Source organism: Microcebus murinus, chromosome 8, assembly GCF_040939455.1.
Source record: "Microcebus murinus isolate Inina chromosome 8, M.murinus_Inina_mat1.0, whole genome shotgun sequence".
Lineage (NCBI taxonomy): Eukaryota > Metazoa > Chordata > Mammalia > Primates > Cheirogaleidae > Microcebus > Microcebus murinus.
Window position 1 is genome coordinate 58779863 of NC_134111.1, and position 6189 is coordinate 58786051.

The following is a 6189-nucleotide window of genomic DNA, read 5'->3' on the forward strand; positions in this document are numbered from 1 at the left end:
ACGCGTTTCCGTTGCTCTGTCACCCCTCACGAAGTAGGTGGCAAAACATCCTTGGTTACAATTCAGCTTTCTCACACGAATCCCCTATGAAAATATCTTTGGTTGTTTCTGCTTGCATGAAAGCACTTGGGACAGGTATTTTACTGTCTGTCCTTCCCATCCTGTCCTCCTTGAGTGCTGGCATGCTCTTTTGCTTTCTGCCAAAACACTCTTACTTAAATCAACTAATTCAAATCTACCTTGGCTAAATCTTAGTATGGACACAGGGTAGATACAAACCCCTCCTGCTTTTAGAAACAGACAAGCGTTTTAAGGACAAATATTGAGCATGCATATTTTATTGTTTTTCTATTCTGAAATCTTATCACAATTAGACTCACTGAACATTTAATGAACAACTATTGAGTACAAGGAACTAATGATGAAGTTAATTTTGTATGACCTATTTTACCATTTACTAATTTACTAATTTTATTTTTATTTTTGGGGGGTAGAGAGATCATCTTTAAATGATAAACATGGCTGTCATTGTTGCCTAAAAGTAGAGATTTTGTACAATGATAATCGTCACATTTATAACAGCAAAATTTGGAAACTGCCTAATTTTTCTACTAGAGAAAAATAAACAACTAATGGTATAATATTTATGTGTCAATATAATATAACCAAATAAGTATTTTGGAGAATTTTTAATGACATGGGATAATATTTATGATATGTTCTGGGTTTTTGTTTTTTTTTTTTTTTCAAAATATGAAGGGGGTATAAATGTTTTTGGTTACATGGGTAGTTTTTGTAATGCTTGAGTCACCACTGTAAGTGTGCCCATCATTCAAATAGTGTTCATTGTACCCATTAGGTAGGTTTTTGCCTCTCCCCTTCTTTCTCTTCCCCCCTCCTGGATTTCCACTGAGTTTTACTTCCCTCTGTGCATATATGTGCTCATCAGTTAGTTCCAATTTAATATCCAGTACATGTGGTATTTGTGTTTCCATTCTTGAGATACTTCACTTAGGAGAATGGTCTCCAGTTCCAAATTGATGGGCATTGGGGTTGATTCCACATCTTTGCAATTATAAATTGTGCTGCTATAAACATTTGAGTGCAGGTGTCTTTTTGATAAAAAGACTTCTTTTCCTTTGAGTAGATACCCAGTGGTGGGATTGCTGGATTGAATGGTAGATCTACTTTTAGTTCTTTGAGGAATATCCATACTGTTTTCCATAGAGACTGTACTAATTTGCAGTCCCACCAACAGTATATAAGCATTCTTTTCTCTCTGCATCCATGCCAGCATCTACTGGTTTGAGACTTTTAGTAAAATATTCACAAGCTATATATCTGATAAAGGACTAATATTCAAGAATATACAAAGAACTCAACCAAATCAGCAAGAAAAAACAACCCCATTAAAAAATGGGCAAAAGGCATGAACAGAAGTTTCTTAAAAGAAGATAGACAAATGGCCAATAAACATGAAACAATACTTAACTAATCAAACAGGGAAAAGCAAACCACAATGAGATATCACCTTACCCCAGTTCGAACGGCTTTTATTAATTCACTCATATTACTAGTATTTGAGTCAAGTCTTTCAAATTTCACTAAAGTGAATTTTTATTTGGTATAACTTATGATTATTGTTGTTTTTCAATTGGTATATAAGATGCTGAAAGCAAAAGGCAAGTAACATCACAATTCATCAGGTATAATCTAAACCCTTTTTTAGAGTAGGTATTAATTCTCTAGAGGAGTCTTTTCTTTGGTCCATTCTGGTTGTAATGCCCACAATGGGAAAGAGAAATGAATGAAATGACCCATAAATCCCTCGATTCTGTATATACATTTTGGCAGAAATTATTTTTAGAGGGGCATAATAGCATGGAAGTAAACCTAATCCACTATCAGAAATTTATGTGGGATATAGTATACAGTTGTAATTATCATTCATGATTTGGGGTACATTTTTCCCAAACAGGCTTAACTTCCCACAGGTTTTCGATTTATGTCCATTTATGTTAATTCTTGGTTAATGGATTAACTGCATTATAGCAAAGCTGGCTGCAAAGTAAGTTTCTCTGAAATACTTTATACTTTCCAATTAATAACAAAAGTAAAGGGAACAGAGGAGGAGGCAGATGGAGTAATAAATAACAGCCTGAATTTAGATCTTTTGGTGAGAAAATACTTCTATGATGGAAAAATCCCAACCACAGATATAGAGCAATATGTATTTTTAATAATATATTCTCCATTTCAGCATTACCTTTCTGCTCTTTTCTTCTTTCCCTTCAAGAAATTCCCTTGCAGCTTTAGGTTATGTGAAAAAAAATTAAAAAGAAAAAAAAAGCTAGTTCTTTCTGTGATCTGGCCTGTGCATTTGACTCTGAGTCCTGAGCTTGCTAAACACCAAAGACATCTATGTTCACTTCTTTGTACAAGAAAATATTGCTAAAACATATATAATTGATGGGGGTAGACAAATATAAGCATCAAGAGGTCCTCTATAAACATAGAGGCAGATAGGCCTCAACTCCAGACCTAGCTCTGCCACTTTTTCACTTGGTGCCACTAAGTCTCACTTTCCTGTAAAATGGTAAGTAATAATAGCTACCTACCTCTGGTTTATTGGGGAGATTAACAAGGTGTAACAGCATAAGGATATTTAGTTAGCTGCCTAGAATAGGGTAAGGGCTCAATAAATATCAGCTATTAGCAAGAGGTAATAATAATAATGGTAGAAGTGAAATAAAAAAATATAGCTGTGTATTAAAATATCAAGATAAAGTATTAATTATCTGAGTGTAACATGAGTGAAAATATAATTGATTTTATTCAAACTTTATGTTAAATCACTAAATATCAAAATTGTGTATTTGTCCTGCCTAAGCTTTACTTAATTCAGGAAAAGTTCAATGTTGGGTACTTTTTTCCAGAAGTTTCTCTCTTTCAGTATTTTTAAACATACACTTAATTGGCACCACAATAAATCATTCATTTGGGTAGTTGCCAATGATGAAATGCATTATCCTGTATCATTTATTTAAAGGATTTGGGGCTTCAGAAAACTGGCATCCTTAGTTGTGGCTATTTGTAGCTTTTTTGTTTTATATAAGAATGCCTTGAGACTAACATTCTCTTGTCATTATCTTCTTGTTTTCTTTGTTTCTCATTTTTAAAAAAATAAATTAATGAACAACTGAGCTGAGAGTTTTAAAAACTCTCTGGCATAGCGATTCTCAGCTGGGCAAGGGCAGTTGTCAGAATATGTGTTGTGTGTTTATGTATATGTGTATGAATTTATACACATGTACATGGGCATATTTTATTCAATTTTATAACCATATTTGGAAAATATTCTTGGAAAATTTGAAAATGTTCTTCAAAAATATTCTTTGAAAATACAAACTATAGAAAAGAGCCTTTTAAAATCTGAACCGGTAAGATATGAGTTAACATAAAGTTGAGAAAAAATGTTTAACAAATTGAGCCACTTTATACCTTCTATTACTATGAACTCAGAATTAAATGGTTTGATTTGTTATCAACGTAGAAACACCACAAATAAAATACACTCTCTCCAGAATGCCTTGTAATTATTTACTTTTGAAAGCTTCTGCTATTCAGAATATTAGAATTCTAACTGATGTGTGCTAGCCAACCGATTTTCAACTTGATATAATTCGGAAAAACACAATCTAAAATTGAATAAATACGCAACAATTAGATATTGCAAATAATTTGAACAACAATTTTTTATGGCACTACCATGGAACAGGCAGCACCTTCTCGCCAGAGGGAAGAATGCACAGTTCTGGATCAGCGGTTGTGAGGGAGTAACACTTACTTGGCCATGACTGTGTATCTTAGAGACTGAGGATCAGGTAGTGTGGACACCACTATTTCACAACCTTGACATCTCACTACAAGCAAGAATAAACTTTCAAGAAGTGATGGCCACTGCCAACTTCCTGGTTTCTTTAGTCAAACAAGGAACATTTGGGCATCTCCAAAATATTCTGGCACAATTGTAAAAAAAAAAATCTCATAAGCAGTAAGTGCTTTCTCCCAGCCCATCTATCAATGTCTTTATGTTTGGTAGCACAAAACTTCATAGTTATTTCTCTAAAACTTAAGAGGCTTCTAATTGATTATGCTGGTCTATAAACACAACTATAAAAAGAACGTTACCATATCCATATAAAAACCCCTGGTTTGGTGGTTATTTCATTATTAAATATATATTTGGCTTCTCCCTGAGAAGAAATGTGTGAGTGGTTTTACATACTTAAGACTAATTCTACAGATTTGAAATACATAAAAATATATTTATCAATTATTCCATATATCATTTCCCCTGACAATATTGTATATAGAGATTATGTCATGTGAAGCATATGCCATTTTAGATTACTTTTTACTCTTTCTCCATGTTGAAATAGCTAAGTAAAAGGTCCAATTCCACTTAGCAAATATTTATTGTCTATTATATACCAGGTACTATGCTCCTTTTCACCAAGTCCTGAGGCTCTAATTTCTTCATAACCTCTCATCTCTGCTGCTAATATCTTAGTTCCCTCCCTCTTACTTCCTGCCTGAATTATGACACCATTTCCCACCTGGATCTTTCTTCCTACCAGAGTCTGCCTGTAGTCTACATCCCTCCATTTTGTTAGAGTGATTATTTTAAATGCTAATGTGATCCTGTCACCTCCTCACTCCTATTGCCCAATGCCCTACACCAGTGATGCCCCAATGTTTCTGATTCGAAGTTCAAATGCATTCCTTTCTAGCTCTCCAAGCCTCATTTTTTGAAGCCCTCGATATGCAGCTGTGGTTCAGTCACAGCCAACCAGGCTGCTCCATGCTTCCCTGTATGTGCAATTCTGCCCTCTCTGCTTAAAAGTCCTTCCCCTTTCTTCCAGTGCCACCCACACTTCAAACTTCTCTTCTTTCGTGAAGCCCTCTGTGACCCATCAAGCACAAGTCACTATCTATGTCTCAAATTTATCTAGTAAATACTTTTCATGTATATCTGTGTGATTGTGTATCAGCTTTATTGAAACATAATTCATATACCTTATAATTCACCCATTTAACACATACAATTTATAGGTTTTTAGTATATTCACAGAATTGTGCAACCATCATCATAATTAATCTTACAACATTTTCACTGCCCCTAAAACTCCCAGTACCCACTAGTAGTCACTCCCCATTTCTCCCCAACCCACCCTTACCACGGCCATAAGTAGCCACTAATCTACTTTCTGTCTATAGATTTGCCCATTCTGGACATTTCATATAGATGGAATCATACACAATGTGTGAACTTTTGTGATTGGATTTTTCACTTAGCATAATGTTTGCAAGGTTATTCATGTTGTAGCATGCATCCGTACTTTGTTTTTTTTTTATTGCCAAATAATATTCCATTATATGAATATGCCCCCATTTCGTTAATCTCTTCATCAGCTGATAGACATCTGGATTGTTTCCTTTTTTGTCTATATGAATAATTATGCTATGAACTTTTATGCGCATAATTTTCAATGGACATGTTTTCATTCCTTTTGTGTAGACAGCTAGGAATGAACTAGCTGGGTCATATGGTAACTCTGTGTTTAATATCTTGAGGGCCTGCTGGCCTATTTTCCAAACTGGTTGAACAATTTTACACCTCCACCAGTAGTGTATGAAGGGAACTGGAACTTTTATGTTCTTGATGAACTTGTAATTGTCCATTTTTTAAAAATTCTAGCCATCCTAGTAGGTTTAAGGTGGTGGTATCTCATTGTGGTTTTGATGTGGACTTTTCCTGAATAATGTTCAGCGTATTTTCATGTGCTTATTGGCCATTTGTTTACTTTCTTCAGAGAAATGTCTATAACTCTTTTAATCATTTTTTCTAAAACAAATTATCTTTCAATTACTGAGTTAGGAGAAATCTTTACATATTCTAGGCATAAGTCCCTTAGACATACAATTTGCAAAAATTTTCTCTTATTTTATTGGTCGTCTTTTCACTTTTTTGAGGTGTGCTTTGAAGCACGAAAGTTTTTAATTTGGATGAAGTTTGATTCATTTTTTTCTTTTGTTCCTTGTGCTCTTTGGTGTCATATCTAAGAAAACATTGCCTAGTCCAGGTCATGAAGATTTACTCTTATGTTATCTTCTAAGACTTTTATA